The sequence below is a fragment of the Oryctolagus cuniculus genome, chromosome X, assembly GCF_964237555.1.
Source record: "Oryctolagus cuniculus chromosome X, mOryCun1.1, whole genome shotgun sequence".
NCBI classification, from domain to species: Eukaryota; Metazoa; Chordata; class Mammalia; order Lagomorpha; family Leporidae; genus Oryctolagus; species Oryctolagus cuniculus.
This window is the reverse complement of record NC_091453.1, coordinates 102,695,184-102,717,249: the sequence shown is the minus strand read 5'-3', so window position 1 is coordinate 102,717,249 and position 22,066 is coordinate 102,695,184. Positions and strand designations below refer to the sequence as shown.

Below are 22,066 nucleotides of genomic sequence, written 5' to 3'. Positions count from 1 at the left end.
ATTAATCATGTACTTTGCCACAAGGAAAACTTTAATAAATTCTCAAGTGGAGAACTGACAGGTCACATTCTCTGATAAGAATTTCATAAAGCTATAAATCTATAATTAAAACATGATAAAATAAATTAAAAACCTTTAAACTATGCAATAGCTTTTATAAATAACTTTTGGATAAAGTGGAAATCAAAACAAATATAAAATTACTTAAAATAAGCACAAATGATTTTACTTCCTCCAGGATATAGGTAAAACCATAAACAAAGGATATTTTATAGCATTCAGTGAATTTAAAGAAATAATTTAAAAATGTTTCAACTAACAAACAATAGTCAAACAAAACTAATAAAGATGAAAGGTGAAGTTAATCACAAAATTTAAATGTGGAATTACAAAAGCCAAAATTGATCTATAAAATGTATAGAACAGGGGTACATTGTTCTACATTGAAACATACACTGATGAAATTTCTTAACTCCAAGAATTAAGTGAAAATATTGCAGACTCCCTAGCAGAAAGATATGGAAACTAGAAGACAATGAAGTAGAATCTAGAAATTTCCAAGAGAAGAGTACCATAAGCAAAGTATCTTATTACCCAATCATGATATCATTTAGCTGTTTGGATCATAGAAAGATGTCTTAGGACATGCAGGAATTCAAACAAATATATCACTCTCATACTCTATTGACAAAAGTGTTTGACAATACAGGAATCAGAATTACTATCTCAGGAGCAGAGACAAAGCAGTGATAAGCAATGAACCTGGCTCTCTGGAAAACTAATTAAATGGAAAGGCAGATTGCCTAAGATAAAGTACCAAACTAGAAGTCTTTAAACAGAAAAAATATTTTACAAAGGAAATGTAATAGCATTCTAGTAAAGAGCTGTCCAATGAAAATATAGTAGGGATTTAATCTACAATTTCATTTTCTGTAGTTTGTCTCTTTTATGGTTTTAGTTACTTTTGATGAACCATGGTCCAAAAATATTAAATGGAAAATTTCAGAAATAAACAGTTCCTGAGTTTTAAAGTGTGCAACATTCTGAGTAGCATGATGAAATCTTGTGCTATTCTCCTCTCTCCCAACTGGGATATGACTCATGCCCCCCTCCCCGTGCAGTGTATTCTTGTTGTATATGCTACCTACCCATTAGTCACTTAGTAGCCATCTTGGTTATCATTCAGTGGTGATATCACAGTGGTTGTTTTCAAGTAAGTCTTATTTTCCTTAATAATGTCTCCAAAGTGCAAGAGGAGTGATGCTAGCAGTCTGGATATGTCAAAGAGAAGCCATAAATGAAAAACGTGAAAGTGATGTTTAAATTACTATATATTGTAATTATTCTGCTTTATGCTCATTATCTCTTACTGTGCAGAATTTGTAAATTATACTTTATAATAGATGTGTATATAGTGAAAAAACTTAGTATTTATAGTATTCAGTACTATCCAAGGCTTCAAGCATCCACTGAAGTCTTGGGTAATATCCCTCATGGATAAAGGGGGATATATATATATATACACACATATATATATATATAAACTATATAAATTATATTTATGGCTTGCATTATATAGTAGATATATACATATAGTATATTATATATCAGTAGAAAGAAACAGATGAAGATAACTTATTTTATTCAAATACTTGAAATATTTTATTGATTACTAAATGCAAAAATTATTAGTGAGTTATTTTGAATTCTTATACCAGTTCTTAGAAATCTCTTATATATTTTGTACATGAAGCACATCTTAATTCAGGCTACTAATTCACATTTCAAATGCTCAGTAGTCATGAGACTAGTGGTTGCCATATTAAATAACACAAGCTTATACCTGAATATAGTAACTATTTCAGCAAACACTGGACTGGGAGTAAGAAGAAAGGGGGAAATAATAGGACCCAGACTCATGGTGTTAGAAAGAGAAATGAGGACAATTAATGCAACATTATTTGCAGAGGCAATAACAGCAAAAGGGAAAAACCTTGATGTCTAACAATAGGGCATCATAAATAATTAATGGCACATTTATAACAGAATATTTCTTGAATCTGAAAAAATTAGAAATATATACTATCTTAGAGAAACATCTGTATCATATCAATATGGAAAATAAGTATAGTATGATACAAGAAATTCCATGTTCATAAAAATAAGGAGAAATTCTCTTTATAGGTGTTTATATATTTGTGGATATTAATATGTGTTTAGAGACAGGTAAGGAAAGAAACTCTACAATTTATATCATTTGTCTTCTGAAAAGACTGAAGGAGACAGACAGGAAGTTATTTCGTCTTTAAGCACATGCTTATTATTGAATTGTTATAAGAAATTTTTCATAATTTCTAAAATCTTCTATATAGTATAAATGAGAGTAAGAGAGAAAAAGCAACAGCAGCTCTTCCTGAGTGAAAAGGATTTGATCTCTCTTGGTGGTGTCAGAGGGAGCTGAAGTTGATAGCATTATTTAGTCATTAGCTAAAGGGAGTGGAATTAAGGGAAAATGGATAGGAGGTATTTTTTTTTGTTTCATTTTGTTACATTGAAGGTCTTCCCAAGTGAAGCATGAAACAGAACCTATAAAGGCAAAAAAAAAAAAAAAAAAAAAACTGACAGATTTACATCCATAACCAATCGTAAGGGGTAAAGAAATAGCTTAGAATATACTATTTGATACATACCAAATACAATATATATTAAGAGCACATTCTATATAAAAATAAAAAACTACACATTACCAGTAAATGTTTGAATATGTGTTCAAATGAAAGTGTGTAAGTATAAATACACATGAATAAAATACAAGTAAAATGAGATAATCTTTTTCACTAACTGGGCAAAAGGAAAAAAGATCAATAACATACACTATTGGCGAGAATATGTGGAAGCAAGTATTTGTGTCTACTATGGGTGGAAATGTAAAATATTACAATCTTTTGTATTATCATTTCTGAGAATGGTACTCAAAAAATACTTAATATTTGATACAGAATTAGTCATAATTTTTTATTTCAATTTTTGTTGAAAATCTTTATGAAATGACTTCATTTCTACCAGTGTTATATCTAGGAAACATTTTTGAACTTTCATGCTACAACTGTCTATCTTAAGTGTCTTACGTTCTTCATTCTGTATATTTTTTCTTTTTTCTGGAACCTTAATAATAGGAACAAGTTCTTCATTTGTAGTCAGGATTCAAACCCAGGACACTCTGATGCCAATTTTTTTTAATTTTATTTTTCACTGCAGAAAAGCCCTTGGTAGCTACTCCCATTGATTGCATCCTTGAAATGAAAGGATTCGTTTTTTGTTTACTTCTTCCTCATCATAGAAGGCTAGAGGGAAAAAAGCCAATTTGTTACAAATGTTGGTCTGTTGGAATCCAATAATTAACATTCTATGTATTCAGCACCTCCCTTATTAAGAAAGAGAACATTACTTACTAGTACTGTTTTGGCTCTCTGTATGATCTTTCCAGATTTGAACCCTCCTCCGTCACTTCTTTACCAGGTATGCCTTATTTTGAACTGTGTTTTCATTTCCTCATTTTAAAAAATAGTTATTCCATGTACGTATGCATCCTTCAACAATATGTTGTTTAGTTTTGCATATTTTCAAATTTTTATAAATAGAATCATATGTATTTTTCTGAATATTGCTTTTGTGCACAATACTATATTGGCAAGATTCCATTAGTTTAATATGGAGATAAATCATTTACTTTCAAGGTTATATAGCATCCCATTGTATGACTCTGCCATAATTTATTTATCCTGCAATCGTATTTGAAGGACATCATAATATCACTTTAAAAAATGGTAATATTATGGGTGCTGTAAAGTATAAATACTTGCATAGTCCTGTTACCTCTCTGCTAAGTCTAGCGATAGAAGAAACAAACAAACCAAAGAACTACTACAGAGCATGCAATAATGAGTATCAGAATAAAAGACTAAACAGAGGACTGTGGAAGAATGGAGAAAGGGCTGATTAACTCCGGCTTCAGCAGGCCTTTAAAAAGTAATGATTTGAGTGAGCCTTGAAAGAGAGATTGGACTTCAACACTCAGTTAAGGGGAAGTAGAGCTTTCCATGCAAGGAAATGCATGTAGGATAAAATGCATACAATGATTAGGACAGATGCAGCTGGAGTATAAGTATCTAAAGATCTGACTTGCCTAGTTTAGATAGGAGCACATCTGTGATAAAATTCTATCTCCACTTTTTATTGGCAATGTTCCTTACCTTGGCAAGTTACTTGACTCTCTTATCTCATCTGTAAAGTGAATAATGCCTACCTCTCTGAGCCATTGTGATTATTATAGCTTTACAAGGGAAATGCATGCAAAAGGCTTAGCACAGTGTCTGGTGCAAAGTAGGCACTTACTGAATGTCCATTCTCTATTGTCTTTAACACTGGCTTAAATTAGACCTTTTCAATTTTAGTTGCTTAGACAAAACAGTATATTGGAATTCTCTCTTTTTTGAAAAGATTTATTTGTTTATTTTAAAGGCCGAGCAACAGAGAGGCAGAGAGAGAGAGGGGGGAGGGTCTTCTATCTGCAGGTTTACTCCCCAGTTGGCTGCAATGGCTGGAGCTGAGCTGATTCCAGGCCAGGAGCTTCTTCTGGGTCTCCCACATGGGTGCAGGGGCCCAAGGACTTGGGCCATCTTCTACTGCTTTCCCAGGCCACAGCAGAGAGCTGGATCAGAATTAGAGCAACCAGGACTTGAACCAGCACCCATATGGGGTGCTGGCGTCGCAGGAGGCCACTTTACCTGCTATTGCATAGCACCAGTCTGGAATTCTCCTCACACTCTGAGCCCCGGCATGACTCTTTTCTTTGCTTCTGTTAGAAAGCTGGCTACTCTCTCACCCCATTTTTCTTTTTTTATTATTTTTTTAATTTTTTTATTTATTTATTTTTTTATTTTTTGACAGGCAGAGTGGACAGTGAGAGAGAGAGACAGAGAGAAAGGTCTTCCTTTGCCGTTGGTTCACCCTCCAATGGCCGCCATGGCCGGCGTGCTGCGGCCAGCGCACCGTGCTGATATGATGGCAGGAGCCAGGTGCTTCTCCTGGTCTCCCATGGGGTGCAGGGCCCAAGCACTTGGACCATCCTCCACTGCACTCCCTGGCCACAGCAGAGAGCTGGCCTGGAAGAGGGGCAACCGGGACAGAATCCAGTGCCCCGACTGGGACTAGAACCCGGTGTGCCGGCACCACAAGGCGGAGGATTAGCCTAGTGAGCCGCGGCACTGGCCTCAAACTAGTAAGGGGCGCTTTTAGTAAATTACCTCTTCCAGGGGTTTCGTGGCACTCTAGCTCCCACACTAATGTAACTCTGTGCACTGAGAAGTTTTCTGTCACCTTTCCAAGGGAACAAGAATGTTCCTTCTTTGTTTAATATGAAGAGACTTGGGAGGGAGTATGGAAGTTTGATTTATTTTATTTATTTATATTAACAAAATATGTATTTATGAAATCACACTGGAAATATATTTAAGTGTATAGTAGATACTTGTTGCTACTTCCACTTATAAAAATTCATTATCTTTTAAATGACCATACTAGGAAAGAAATGTATGATAGGTGTTTTGCCAACTTTCACATACCAGTGCTTCCCATCAGTTTTAAACTGATTTTTATTGTAAAGTAACATATAATTCTTATAATTTTATTGTTAAAATATGGCCATGGAATCTAGTGATATTTTTAATACTAATAGATGATTCTTATTTAAATTTTATATTAGAATTCAAAATTGCCTTTTCAGTTAGTTTTCTTTTCACATCTCTCCTAAGGCCCATTCGAATTTTATGTAAGTTAAGAAATAAAAGTGATTTCCTCAATGAATGAAAATTAGCTTTGTATAATTTTAGCCTAATACTAAAATTAAACTGTTCAGAAGTGGAGTGTTTTAAATAATCCTGCCCAGATTTGGAATTTTTTGAACAAAAATTATTTGGTATTAATATAAGATACTGTATCCACACTGGACATTTATATGTTGATTATACAACATGAAATGGAAGAGTGATATGCTTATAATTTTGTGGATAAGCTATGGAGTTGATTCCTCCTCCTCCCTGCTTTCCTCCCACCCTATACTACATCACCATCTCTGAAGGCTCAGGTAGTTACAATGTTCCATGTAGTGTCTACTTGGCTAGAAAAGCTCCTCCTCCTATGTCTTGCCCTGCCCCCCCAAAAAAACATTCTACTGAAACACTCCCTACATCCTTCTTTTCCCACCTTTTTCCTGTTCCTCTCTTCCAAGATAGTAAGTTTCCAAGTATTTGACCAGAAAACCTTCTGAAAACAAAGGGAACTGAGCCAAATGTGGGGTATTTCAGCACAATTTTCCAGCATCCTCAACTCCCCATAGTAGAGGATACACAGAATTGACATGGCTTTTTTTATTTGGGTGGAAAGAAATGAAATTCCTGTGGCCAGCCTGGTGGCACAGAGGGTTAAGCCTCTGTCTCCAGTGCCAGAATCCCATATGGGCACCAGTTCGAATTCTGGCTGCTCCACTTCCAGTCCAGCTTCCTGCTAATGTGCCTGGGAAAGCAGCAGAGGATGGCTGGGCCCCTGCACCCATGTGGGAGACCTAGAAGAAGCTCCTGGTTCCTGGCTTTGGCCTGGCCGTTGTGGCCATCTGGGGAGTGAACCAGTGGATGGAAGATCTCTTTCTCTCTGTCTCTCCCTCTCTCTCTGTAATTCTGACTTTCCAATAAATAAGTAAAATTTTAAAAAACTAAATTCCTATGTTAATAATTTTGTGTAGGGCTCAGTTTTCCTGACCATCTAGAATAACCCTAAGTTAATACCCAGGTAAGCTGCACAGACAGATTAGTATACAGATGAAAATCCATGTGGCTCTGATACTGAATTTTGTCTTGACAACATTATTACAAATTTATTTCCACTAGAATATGATTTCCATGATGGCATGTTTGTCTGTTTTGTTCACTGCTTTTTCCCTGGTTCCTGGAAAAACACCTTTGTCATTAGATGATTAAAAAGTATTTCCTAAATGAATAAATGTTATGATATTCTGAATTAAAATCCATAGCTGTATAATTTCTTGTCTGCTTTGTAGACTTGTATAAATTCTTACAATTTAGTTACTTGTGTTCAGATTAATGAATACAAACGGGAACACAATGCAGTTTGGAATCTGAGTTGAACCATATAAGAACCAAGTCCTTAACATGACATATAGACCCTTTGAAAACTAGCTCCATCCTACTTCCTTACAGAAAAAAATTTGCTATTCTTTAAATTCTCCATTCCTTTGTACACGTCTTTGCCTTTGAGCACATGTTACTTTCTGCTAAAAATGCTCTTCCTCCTACCCTTCCCCCACCTTTCAACCTGCCTGAGGCATATTCATCCTTTAAGATGCAACTCAAAATATCAGCTCTTCTCTGGAATCTATTTCAGTCTTTCAAACAGAGTGAGTTTCTCACACCCCATGAACTTCACAGCCCTTTATGCATAGATCTGCCATGGCACTTAACTTCTTGTACTGTCGTCATTTCTGTATCTGCATTGGATTCTCAGTCCTGCATGGGCAGAGCATATTTTCTTGCCTTTTTCACTAATCTGCCTGATTTGACCCTAAGTCTCTAATCTGCATTAAGAATTTTATACCTATCACAGTATTCAGAGAAAGGTTTTGAGTTGCAAATCTTCTACAGTTTCTGATTGAATGTTTAGAAACATTTTCCTTTCTTTCAGATTTATCAAGGAAGTCTGAAATTAGGTAAATGTATGCTTCTCTTTATCTTATCATGGTGTATATCATATAATAGGTGCCCAGTAAGTGCTTATTGAATAAAATATCAAATTACATTTTGAGTTATTTGTGTTTCTTCTCACCTAACATGAGGATTTGGGAAACAAATGGAATCAACTATCCAGGCATTATGTAGACTTGTATTACATCTGTCCTGTATGTTGTTAACATCCTTGGGCAATCCTCATAGATTGTTTGACATGCACATCCTTCCAAAATCTGTAAACTGAATGTGCTTTCATCTATGTAGATTGTCCATTTTTAAGGTTACTGAAATGTTAATTTGATTGTTCAAATTAATTATTTAGGGCAACATTAATAAGAGTTTGGACTGCGTAAGTTTCCAATTCGCAAACACTAATGTTATTGTTATTTTTATTTGCTTTCTAGCTTTGAGAGGTTTTGGAAAATGCATTTTACATATATCTCCTATAGTGCTAGCACTGAGTGATATTATGTGAACTAAAGTGAAACATGCCTTTATCTCATTTCATACTTCCTTGATAAATTTAAAATAAAGAAAAATGTTCTTGAACATTTAACCAGAAGCTGTAGAATATTTTCAAGTCAAAGCTTTCTTGGTGTGCTGTGATATATGTAAAACTCATAATGCAGCTTATAGATTTAGGCTCAATCTATTTAGCTTGAGATGATGCTGCTGCCTTGTAAACATGAAATGCCCCCCAATTTTGATTTGATTATCTCCTCTGGCTGGGTGATAATGTGCTGAAGTAATACTCCAACACACATTTCCCAATGAATAATATTCCTCTCATTTTTGTTAATGTTGTTAAATAATTTCAAAACTCTCCTCAAGGCAGCTGCTCTGTGCTAGGGAGCTAAACACAGGAGAGGCCAACATTTTCTTTTATTTGTCTGCCTGCAGAAACAGATGTTGTTTGTGTTGTCTGGAAGCATAGAATATGCTCCAAAATATCATTGTTTTCAGTGAGTCAAAGTGACATGACGTTGGTGAAGTGAATCCATAAGAATGAGTACAAAGTAGAATAATACTTCAAAATGAAGTATAAATTGTGTTCAATTCATATGAGAACAAGGAGATAATATATGCATACTTTAAGGGTCTCTTCATATTGTCAGTGACAGAGAAAATGCCCATTGTCTCTTGGCTGCCATATCCCTTAAAGGATTTTGGTGCTTGGCTGTGAAAATCCAGATGGGGACAGCAGCAAGTTGAATGAAACCTGGGAGGCAAGAAGCAGGAAATTGTAGCATCAGCCACATGCACGTTGCACAGATGAGAACAAGGCTGTGAATTTGAATGTGCTACTTATAACTTCATATGCTGTATGAAGTGATTAGAAGTCAGTGTTAAAATTGTTCTGAGTTAGCTTTGCCACTTAGTATCTATGTGGCCTTGGACAATTTACTTAATCTCTCTGAGCCTCAGTTGCTGTATTTGAAAAACAGGGAGAATAACCTTTTTCACCTGGCATACTGTAAGGATTATGAAATAATGTATGTTTCAGGGCCTGGTACCCAGAAGATGCTAAGTCTATATTTAGATTTACTTTCTTCTTCTTTTTAATATGTAAAAGTAGCTGTATGCTCCTAGGTAGCTTGACCTCCACCCTCTTGTGCCTCAGGACTGAGGACTGTGTGCTTTGAAATCATAACTACTAGTCCAAATGGTGAAGACTAAAATCTCATACTTCAACTGCAAGTGAATTTCCTGGTAACTGAGATAGATTAGTTTCCTAAGCTGATGGTTCTCCACTAATTTTAAATAGGAGCTTGTAATGATAGGAATGTAATGTAAACACCACTCTCAAGATAATTGTATCAGTTCAGATCTACTATACTAGAGAAGGAGGTCATAACTGCTCCTGATTACAAGAGTGTTTAAATACTATGCCAGTGTTTGTGATAATCCATTCTGCCATTGACTAAACTATGCTACTAAAGAGCCCTTGTAGAAATTAATGGAAAACAAAGGGGACATTATTAACCTTCCACTGTTGAGAGGAAGATTTAGGGGTTGTTTATATAGTAGGGCTATATTTTCACCGAGTTAACGATATGATCTCATTTAGTCTTCTTTGAATCAAGTAACATCTATTTGACTGGAAAGATTATCAAGGATTATGAAAGACATAAAGAATAAAACAAAGAGAAGACCTATTAAGGTAGAAATGACAAACATGTGTCATTGATATCTTTGAGTCTACCTAATTTGCCATAAGACTTTATTGTTCGCCCAGATTGGTGCGATTCCTTCTGCCATCTAATGATTAATTTTAATTTTTGGTAATATTAGCACCAGTCTATAAAAATCTAAACATTCAGGATTTTGTGTCCATAATTGAGCTTTGCTGCTTCCATTGGAGTGAAAGCAAAATGGCAGGCAGTTCAAGAAGAAATTATCTGTCATTTCCCTTATTCATGGCAGCTTGTGAACACAGATTGGTTTTTCTCTTATCAAACATGATACTTTCTCATTGTCCCCAGTGTTCTAATGTGACATTTAAGTTAGGCAAGAAGAAAACATTCTTCTTTCCCATGTATTTTCTAAAACAAAAATTTATTGAGTTATAACTAATGTACAATAAACTGTACATATTTATAGTGTGCTCTTTGTTAAATTTGGCATCTGTATATACCCTTGAAAACATCACCACTTATCATTTCCAAAAGTATTCTTTTGTTGTGAGGTGGCCCCTGGACTTGGTCCAAGTCCTTGTCTCCACACCAGAAAGAATTCAAGGAAGAGCTAAAGATAAAGGTGAGCTAAGAAATAGGACTGATTTAAAGCAGGAGTATATACTTAACAAATAAGTGTGGGCAAGGAAGAGAAAGAGTGATCTTCAATCAACAAGGTTTGGGGGCATCTTTTTATACAACTGAAGGCATAGTGGATGATGCCTGGAGTGGAGCTTAATTGAATATTCAAAGGGGGTGGAATTTGGGAGCAGGGCTTGTGTACCACCACCCATTTCCAGGCCCTTTTTTGGAAATCTCAAAAGTGTCATGGCATCATGTGCATGATGGTAGCTAGAGTGTCAATCATGGTAATGTTACATTTTAAATTTTTTTAAAATTTTATTTAAGGTATACAAATTTCGTGTATTTTATATGCAGATTCAGAGTCATAGTGATACTTTCCACACTACCCTCACTCCCAGCCACACTCCCACCCTTCTTTCTCCTCCCTGTTCTATTCCATGGTAATGTTATTTAAATGATCTAAAGGTCATCATGGGGACTCACCCTGCAGACATGTTGGATATATCTAGTTGTCACTGGTACTAAGTTGCAACCTGGAATAAGTTGTGGTTTCTGCTACATGGAATTCCAGTGGGGGAGAGGGTTTCACAGAGCATGCAAATTGGTTCAGCTGGCACAGGAACAGGGGTGGTGGTTTTAGAGTACACATTGGCTGTTGCACTGCCCAGGGCTGCAGCACAGCTGATTGGGGCTGTCAAGTGGCTTGACCATGGCTGGCAAACTTCAAGTCCTTCCTATATTGCTACTTCCTTGCCTGCATCACTTGAATTCCTTTGTAATGCCTTTCTAACCCCAGCTCCCTACCTACTACACTCGTAGGCAACCATTGATCTGCAGTTTTACATAAATGGAAGCATATAGTAGACTTTTTGTCTACTTTATTAAATTCAGGGTAAATATTTTGAAAGTTCTATGTATTATGTGTAGCAATATATAGTAATAGTACACTGTGTATAATATTAGTAATAGTAAAAATAGTAATGCTTTTATGTCTCAGAAGCCTCCCATTACATGGATGTACTAGAGTTTGTAATTATATTTGCCTGTTGATGGGCTTTCAAGTTGTTTTCAACTTTTGACTCTTACAGGTAAAACTGTTGTAAGCTACTCATGCAATTTTTTGAATAGACACATGCTCACATTTCTTTGGTAAATATCAAGAGGGGAAACCCACTGGAAATCTTTTTCTGTGTAACTCTTCTTGAGTACCCTTGTACTGCAAATTCTAGTTGGCTTGTTCTTCCTGGATTTCTAGGTCCATCTTCTCACCCCAGGGGCACCTATGTGCCCTATCCCTGTACTAAAGGCTGACACTGTTTGAAGGTGGTAAGTGTTACTGGCCTCAGAGGGGAGGGCGATTGCTGGAGTGTGCTTCGTGGGTTCTTTTCCTCAGCTGAGTATAGAAATAAAAAGCCAGGAAACAATTTGCAAAGAAGTAGAAACTTTTATTTGATTGGCAAGCGACAGCAAAGCATCCGATATGAGAGGAGACTAGGTGGAGTGCCCAAACAGGACACTGCCTTTCGGGAAGTGCCCAGGTTTTTTAAGGCATTGCTAGCTTTTCACTGGGTCATTCTATGGGGGTGTCCATTGGACGGAGGTTTCACATATGGTAGGTTGATTGGCTTGGGGCAAATGGAGATAGCAGGGGTCTCTTGGAGACAGCCTGATTCTCCTTAGGGGCTCAGCCTCCTCCTTTGCTAGCTCTGGGTAGAAGATTGCAACTAGAAGATGTGATTTAAAACCGCACAGTCACACATGCAACACAAGAAGCTATAGTGGGGGATGTGCCTGCAAGTCTGGAAACAAGCTTGCCAACCACAGCTGACAGCCTGTGTGTGAAGGACATTCTACCTATGTCTGAGGGGCCACAGAACCCCAGCCCCACTGGACAGCCTCAGTAAGCTAGAGCACTCATAGGACTTATCTCATTTGTTTGCCGTATCTCAGGAATCACTTTCCTTCATTTTCTGTTGCTCAGTGTCTGAAAATTGTTGTTTCATATATTTTCTGTGCTTTTGTTTTTGTTTTCATTTTAGGCAAGAGAGTACATTTGGTTACTGTCACCCTACCTTGCTAGAAGTAAAAATCTTCTCCAGAATGCAATGTTTTCCTATAAATGGAATTCAAATTTAGAAGTTCCTGATGAATATACAAAGAATTATTTCCTCAATCTCTGATCATTTGAAAAATTTATTTCTATCCCTGAAAAATGTTTTGAGTAGTATTCTCTGAGTTCCTGAAAACAGAAGCTTTAAGGGGAGCTCCATATCCATTTCCCAGCACTCTACAAAGCTAGAGATTGCCATTTACATTTGATGTTTGGCATGAAAGTGACTTATATGAAAGACAAAAGAAGTTTGCATTGGAGCCACTTTAAAGATTTTCTTTACCAAAGTTTTTAGAGTAGTCTCATTAAAAGACTACAGTCCCACACCCTAGAATATATTTCGGAAGAATTTTAATAAGAAGTTATTTCCCAATTCACTAAGCCAAAAAGTATGATAAAGAAGCCTTCCTTTGTGAGACTGTTTCAGCCAGAAGATAGTACAGAAACTGATTCTCCCTTAATCTAATATTACAATAAATTGTTTTTTGCTGATTCCACAGTCAAAGGGTTGTTGTCCTTTTCTTCTTGCCAAATTTGTGGAACACTTATTATTTGAAATACATGGTTAATTTGCCATAATAACAATTTTCAATTTGCATTAATAGGTATTATTTTATGTCAACAAGACCATCCCTTTGGTTAGAATTATATTCAAGATACAAGGATACTTCAAAATCTTCATAGAAAATAGAAATAAAATAGATGTTTGGAGTGAGCTGCTGGTGCAGTGGTGAAACTTAATACTTTATCCCTTTTAGTATTTTTTTGTTTGTTCTACTTAATACTATTGGTTGAACTCTGTAATTAATACACAATTATTCTTAAGTGTTGAAACTTAACTGAAAAGTGATCCCTGTTAAATATAAGAGTGGGAATAAGAGAGGGAGGTGATGTATAATTTGGGACATGCTCAATCGGACATGCCCCAAACGGTAGTTAGAAACGTGCCAGGGGATTCCAATTCAATCCCATCAAAGTGGCATGTACCAATGCCATCTCATTAGTCAAAGTGATCAGTTTCCATTCACAATTGATCATAATGATAGGAATAAGAGTCAAAGGGATCACATAAACAAAACTAGTGTCTGCTAATACTAACTGATAGAATAAAAAAGGGAGAGAATGATCCAACATGGGAAGCGAGATACACAGCAGACTCAGAATGGCAGATGTCCTAAACAGCACTCTGGCCTCAGAATCAGCCCTTAAGGCATTCGGATCTGGCTGAAAAGCCCATGAAAGTATTTCAGGCATGCAAAGCCAAGACACTCTGGGGGAAAAAAAATGACCTAAATGAAAGATCTCTGTGAGTGAGATCCCAGTGGAAAGAACAGGTCATCAAAGAAGGAGGTACCTTTCTCTGAAGGGAGGACAGAACTTCCACTTTGACCATGGCCTTGTCTAAATATGATCAGAGTCGGTGAACTCAAAAGGCCTCCATAGCCTTGGCAACTCATGACAAGAGCCTAGGGTGATTACTGATGCCATAAACAAGAGTGTCAATTTGTTAAGTCAACAACAGGAGTCACTGTGCACTTACTCCTCATGTAGGATCTCTGTCCTTAATGTGCTGTACATTGTGATTTAATGCTATAACTAGTGCTCAAATAGTACTTTACTCTTTGTGTTTCTGTGTGGGTGCAAACTGTTGAAATCTTAGTATAGAGTAAATTGATCTTCTGTATATAAAGATAATTGAAAATGAATCTTGATGTGAATGGAAGGGGAGAGGGAGCGGGAGAGGGGAGGGTTGCGTGTGGGAGGGGAGTTATGGCAGGAGGGAAGCCATTGTAATCCATAAGCTGTACTTTGGAAATTTATATTCATTAAATAAAAGTTATAAAAATAAAATAAAATAAAGATGCCACTTGGGGATATTCACATCTCAAATTAGAGACCTTGAGTTTGAATCCTGGCTCTACTTTCATCCTGCTTCCTGCTTATGGGCACCCTGGGAGATAGCAGATGATGGCTCAAGAAACTTGGTCCCTTCTATCCATCTGGGAGAACTGGATTGATCTCTACACTGCTGGCTTTAGCCTGGCGCACACTGTTGCAGGCATTTGGAGAGTGATCCAGTAGGTGAGAGGTGTCTGCCTGTCTCTCTCTCTTCCTCTGACATTAAAATGAATGAATATTTTAATATTTAAAATTCTATTTTGATGCAAAACAGTTTTGAGATTCATGCATAGTTGTTTCACAATATGCATTTTCTGTGAACCTTTTGATAGTCCCTTATTAACCTTTTCAATAGTGGTTCAATATTCACTCTTGATTTTTTGAATTTTAATATTTAAACAGAACTCATTGTCTAGAATTATTCTAGGGCCTGAAGTGGTCTCAGTACTACCTTATATTTACATAGTCTTTTGCAGATCCTACACACTTTGCATTTGATTTTTTCTTTTTGTATATGCTTAAAGTACACAACAGTATGTTTTGATATACTTATATTGTTATTTGTATACATAATGAAGTGATTACTATAGGGTAAACTCACACCCCCAGTCGTCACATATCCATTTTTATATAAAAACACATAAAATCTACTCTCTTAACAAATTACCAGTGTGCTGCATTTGATTTTGAGATCTCAAAAATTTAGGAGGCACTACAGGAACTGAAAATCTAATTCAGGAGATCAAACAGATTATACAAATGTAGAAAGAAGTGAAAAATACGATCCTGCATAAAATAGTGTAGTGAAGATTAGAAGTGTCATATGGAATGGTGAGATTACTGAAATATAGGATAGGAAAGATGGAGACTATTGTGTGAAGATACTGACACAAGCTGAATATTAGGAATTAGATTAGTGAAAACTGAGAGCTATTCTACATAGTTGGCACAAAATGTCTAAAGATGCAGAAGCAAAAATAAAAAGGGTATATTTGAAAGGAAAGAAGAAGAAGGTTGTTCTAACAGAGCAGAATGTAGTTTATTCAGTAATTCTTCATGGGCATTGATTGTGGCACACAGTTCTATGCTTTACATCTTTACGCATTCATCACAAAATAAATAATTACAGAGACGTGTAGATGTTACAGAAGTCACAGTTTGCCTTCATGAGACTGTGTTTGAAGCAATTACAAATGTTTTTAATGGTTATTTAACTCTTTAGCTCGTTGGTCTCAATCCTCTAGATGGAATTGTGCAGCAGATTAATGTAGTTTAAAATTTCAGACACATACACACACACACACACACACACAATTGAGCAAACAGCTTCACATGCTTAGTGAGCATAATGGAAATACACAAGTATACCAGGAAGACCACCATTGGCAATAAGGATTCAGGCTCCAAAGCGTTATGAACAGCCAGAAAATTGGACCAACACAGGTAAGAAATGAGAAATTTTTAGGGCCATTGAGCACCATGCATTTGCTGTGTTCAGTAGCCCTGAAAATTTCTCATTTAGGCCAGGAAGTCTCTGTCTCGTTCAAAATGTTGAAATAAGGGGAACATGCGCAGGTTCTCATTGATCTAAATTTCTGCTGCTGTTCAGGACCTCCTACTACCTTGTCTAGTCTCTGATTGTTTTTCTAGACTTTCGTTACAAATACCAGAATAGGCATCTACCTTTTTCATTGTAGTGCTATGTACTGTCTGAATTATCTTCAAAATAAATTCTCCCTCTTATGCGAATATAGTCTAAATGGAGCTGACCACTAAGGTGAAAATTAGCTCAAGGAATAGCAGTTTGTTATTCCCACATCAAATTTCCTTATTTAGATTGGTAAAGGATATTTAAATCTGCCTCAAATGTGATTGGAATTTGTTTTCATTTCATCCAGGTTCTTACCTCGTCTCCCTGCTTTTTGACTTTGTGCTGTAATTCTAATATCTTTCGGTGATTTGAGCCATTTTTACAGGTTTGCAATTTCTGATTCTTCCCAGAGCATCATTTTTGACATTAACATGGGTTTTTAACTATGTTCTGGGTTGTCTCCAGTTAGCCAATATTGATCACAAAGTATGAATGTTTATATTTCAGTCTTTAAACTCTGCCCAGATTTGTTGCCATGCTTTTCAGTATACTGACAGATGGAGAAATCTTGAAAATGAAATAAGGCATGAGTGGTAACTCCTGAGTGCCGAGATAGTAGGTGCATTTGGAACTGTGAGGAGGAGATTAGGCTTCAGAAAGCTTAGTTATTTTATTTAACTTTTCTGATAACTGCCAGCCCCAGTCTTGCACCTGGGAGTATTCCATCTTTCCTTCTTGTGCCCCATGAAATGTTGATGAGCCCGCAGCAGAAAAATAAAGGTCAGATTTGGGTGATGGGCCTTTATTGCTTTGTTATCAGTAGGGTCTTTATAAAGGCTTCCTGTGGAACTTCCCAAAGGACATGACATGGTCCTGTTAACTCACTCTGCTTACTGCTTAGTATAGCACTGTGCCTTTGATAAAGCTTTTTCATCAAGAGAAGAGGAAATTAAATTGAACTAATTTTCCAAGACTAAGAAAAATCAGAGGACTATTTTGTTTTGTTTTCTTCATTCAAAACGAGTGGGTGTTCAGCAAAGCTGTGTTTAAGCAAACTTACATGAACCAATTTGTTCAACAATTTGATATCGTTTTCTTTTCAAAGCCCCCAAACTGAGATATATAAAATGGTACCCAGTAGTGTAAATTATTTCTCTCCTGTCTGGGGTTGCTCATTTCTTTCTTTCTTTGTATTTCTTGCTTAATACTGTAATCATCCATTGCATTTTTCTCTGGAGCTAGTAATGAATTAAAGATTAGTGGGTCAGTAATGTTTTTAATTGTATGAATTTTATATATTATTTCATGGGGTATAATTTAACAATAGCCAAGTTGTAAACTTCTAATTTTCTGTTTGATAAATACCATTCATTTAATGCTTTTTAAAAATTTCACATTTTAGATACTTATCCATAGTTTTAGAATTCATAGTGGATACCTAGGCTATTACAATACTTTAATATAGCAAGACTGCTAACCATGACACAAAACCTTATTTATCTTATGTGTGATTATTCTTCACAATAAAATTATGAATAGTACCTGTTTACTAAAATAACTGACTCTTTTATTATTTGAAAATATTGACCATTCCACATTTTGCCATAACAGGTTCAAGGTATAATTATAGAGCTTTAGAATAAGGCAATTACTTAGAGATTTCTAATTGAGCTCATAAATTTTATAAATAAGGAAACTGAGGCCCCAAGAAAGTTAGTGACTCATCTAAAAACTACATGACTAATTATTAAGACCTGTTTTTGCATATATCATCCATAGGGGTTGTTATGAATCACTAATTAAAGCTAAAAATTTTAACCCCTCCCACTCTTGCTTATTTTGGAAATGGATTATAGTTTTTAAAAGTTATATCCCAAATTTCTTAGATCATGGCTAAGATTAATCACACTACTTGACATACAATTATTTGTTTGGAGTCTGATGTCCTAAAGCTCCCTTTTTAGTGGGAATGTGGGTGGGTAGAATTTTAACAAAAATAAAGTCTTGAGCTTATCAGAAACTCAGAAATGGCATTTCCAGAAAAATGCTGATATAGATAACTATTACTTTCCCTTTCAAGTTTTGATAAATGGCCTTTCCTGGCTGAACACCTGAAGATCAACTCCTAGATTCAGAGAGAAAATACAGTAGTTCATTTTATTCAGCACTTCATAGCATTTAAAAAATACTAATTTGGTATTTTTTAAAGATTTTTTTTATTTATCTGAAAGGCAGAGTTACAAGGAGAGAAAGAGGGGGAAGGGGAGCAAGAGAAAGAGAGATCTTCCATCTGCTGGTTCACTCCCCAGATGGCTGCATTGGCCAGGGCTGGGCCAGACTGAAGCCAGGAGCTTCATCCAGTTCTACCCCATAGGTGGAAGTACTCCAAACACTTTGGCCTTCTTCCACTGCTTTTCCCAGGCCATTAGTAGGGAGTTGGATCAGAAGTGGAGCAGCCAGGACACAAATGGGTACTCATATGGAATGCATTGCAGGTGGCAGCCCAACCCACTACGCCACAGTGTCAGCCCCTAATTTGTTACTTTTAGTAGAGGCCTAAGGTGATCCTGTACACCACATTCAACTTAGTTTCATGGTCCCCAACTACAAGATATTCGTTAGTTGATAAAAATTCAGCAATGATCAGTTCCTTCCCTAGGTTCCCTCCTAAATTCGGCTTTCAACTGTTATGTTCCTAAGACTAAGGTGCCCCCTAGAGGATCACTGATAAATCATTCATCAGTTAGTCTTCCTTGTCTCTTAGGTTAGATATAAGCATCATAACACTTGACTAGCTTTTTGTTTCTGTTACCTGTCGTCTCTTCTACCACAGAGAAGAGAGTAAGACCTCCTCCTAGCTCTGAGAGCTTGGTTCCCTGTGAAAATTATCTGATTCAAAGTCTCATTGTATTAATTCCTAGTGGTATACAGTACACTCAAACTAGAGGTACAGTTGAAATACAATAAACTACACGTGCTATACATAAAGAGTGCAATATGAAAAACTTTGGCATGTGTACACCTATGAAACTATCATCACAATCATGAGAACAGAGCTTTAGACCACCGTCAAAACTTCCCAGTGCTCTTTTGTTATCCATTTTTTCCTTTGTCATCTTCCCTGGGCAACCCCAGATTCACTTTCTGTCACTGCAGATTGGTTTGCATTTTCTAGAATTTTATATAAATGGATGCATGCAGTTTGTAGACATTTTGTTTTCTTCCATTCATCGTAATTGTTTTAAAGTCCATTTATGTTGTTATGCACCAATAATTCATTCTGTGTCAGGACAGAGTAGTAATCTATTGTGTGACTATACCACAGTTGCTTGGTTTACCCGTTGACCTGTTCTTGGACATTTGAGTCATTTCTGCTTTTTAACTATTAAAATAAAGCTGTTATGAAAATTTTTATAAGTTTTTGTTGGGATAAGTTTTCATTTCTTTAGGATGAATGTCCAGAGTGCAAAGACTCTACTGGTATGAATAGCTTTAACTTTAGAAAAGTACCAAAATGTTTCTATAATGGATGTACCATTCTATTACTTTCTCACCACCATTGCATCAAAACTGTAGTTGCTCCACATCCTTGTCAATATTCAGTGTGCTCAGAATTTTTTCCTTTTTTGACAGGCAGAGTTAGACAGTGAGAGAGAGACAGAGAGAAAGGTCTTCGTTTTCTGTTGGTTCACCCCCCAAATGGCTGCTATGGCCGTGCGCTGTGCCGATCAGAAGCCAGGAGCCAGGTGCTTCCTCCTGGTCTCCCATGCGGGTGCAGGGCCCAAGCACTTGGGCCATCCTCCACTGCCTTACCGGGCCACAGCAGGGAGCTGGCCTGGAAGAGGAACAACCGGTACAGAATCCAGTGCCCCAACCGGGACTAGAACCCAGAGTGCCAGCGCTGCAGGTGGAGGATTCGCCTAGTGAGCCGCAGCGCCGGCCTGTGCTCAGAATTTTTATAATCCATTCTAATATGTATATAGTGATATCCTCATGGTGGTTTTAGTTTGAATTTTCCTGGAAACTAATAGTGCTAAGCATATTTTCACTTGCTTATTGCCATTCCTGTAACTTTTGTTGTGAAGTGTATCTTCAAACCTTTTTCCCATCTTAAAAACTGTATTTCAATTCTTTATTAATCTGCTCACATTTTGCTTCTTGTGAGGCTACAAAATAGGTTTTTCTTAGATGAAAAATTAAATACATGTTTGTGAGGCTGCAAATATATCATTCATTTGGTCACATCTCTATCCCTGTTTACTCTTCAAACACAGTTTCTCATGGTACCCATCTATCCATTTGAAACTTAGATATTATGACATTGCACTTATATTTCTCTCATAGCTAGATTTTTGGAAAAAAACAGACCTATAATAAATTTGGTTGAACTTTATCTTCTCTAGGGAATATGTAGTATTTTAGGTAACAAGTTGTGTGTGCAAGTCTAAAAATTCAACCACGTAAGGGGCATTGTAAGTGCTTTATAGATAATGCATCCTATGAGAATTTTGAGCACCACCAAGACTTTTATGTATTTAAGGAAATATTTCTTTTTTATTTTTTAAAGATTTATTTATTTATTTATTTGACAGGTAGAGTTACAGACAGAGAGAGAGAGAGAGAGAGAGAGAGAAAGGTCTTCCCTCCGTTGTTTCACTCCCCAAATGGCATGCTGTGCTGATCCAAAACCAGGAGCCAGGCGCTTCCTCCTGGTCTCCCATATGGGTGCAGGGCCCAAGCACTTGGGCCATCCTCCACTGCCTTCCCGGGCCACAGCACAGAGCTGGACTGGAAGAGGAGCAACTGGGACTAGAACCCAGCACCCATATGGGATGCCGGCACCGCAGGTGGAGGATTAGCCAAGTGAGTCAGGGCACCAGGCCCAGGAAATGTTTCATAATGGTAACATTGTTTTCAATAAAATGAATTGAGGCAATTTAATCAACTTTACTGACTATAAATAAGTGAAATATTTTTCTTTTTCTTTTTACTTCATTTTTGGCTTTGCCACTTTAATTAAAAGAGCAACTCAATTCACAATATCTAAGATATGGAATCAACCCATATGTCCATCAACTGATGACTGGATGAAGAAATTGTGATACACACACACACACACACATACACAAATGGAATACTACTCAGCCATAAAAAGAATGAAGTTCTGTCTTTTGCAACAAAATGGATGCAACTGGAAACCATTATACTTAGTGAAATAAGCCAGTCCCCACAAGATAAATACCATGTTTTCCCTGATCTGTGGTAACTAACAGAGTACTAAAAAATGTAATGTATGAGAGTGAAATTGACATTTTGAGATTCGATGTTTTACAGCACTTGTTTCTTGTTGAGGAACAGTGTTTTTTTTCTTCATACTGTTTGTTGAACTGTTAGTGTAGGGTTAATCTTATGAGTATCAAGTAAACTGAAAATAGATTATCGTAAAAATTAAGAGTAGGAATAAGAGAGGGAGGAGGAAGAAGGATGGTAGCATGGGCAGGAGGGAGGGCAGGGTGAGAAATATCATTATGCTCCTTAATCTCTATATATGAAATTTGTTCACCTTAAATTTAAAAAAAATTAAAAAGAAAATAAATGATAATGAAAGAGCAACTAACAACATAGTTGGCTTATTACTTTTTTTTCTGAATTGTTAACTTTTTCTGTGCCCTAAATCCATGGGAAATAAATGGAGGCAATTCAGAGCAAAAGCTTTGTTTCCTGTCCTTCCAAACAGAATTAGAGCTGGTATGCTAAAATATGTGATAATGCCAAGATAAGTTGGCATCCTTACTGTTCTCCTTTTTGCTGGATTCCCATTGACTTCATAGAAATCTCCAGGGCAGAAGTTTTCCAAGGAGGCTCCTTACATGAGCAACAGAAGCCTTACCTGGAAACTCACTCAAAA

The 22,066-nt window shown here is 36.5% G+C and overlaps 1 protein-coding gene across 7 annotated transcripts in view; it reads left to right on the top strand.

Moving 5' to 3' along the window:
* TENM1 (teneurin transmembrane protein 1) overlaps positions 1 to 22,066 on the top strand; it is an 867,710-nt gene that overhangs the window by 312,266 nt on the left and 533,378 nt on the right. The gene's annotated exons all lie outside the window — the stretch shown is intronic.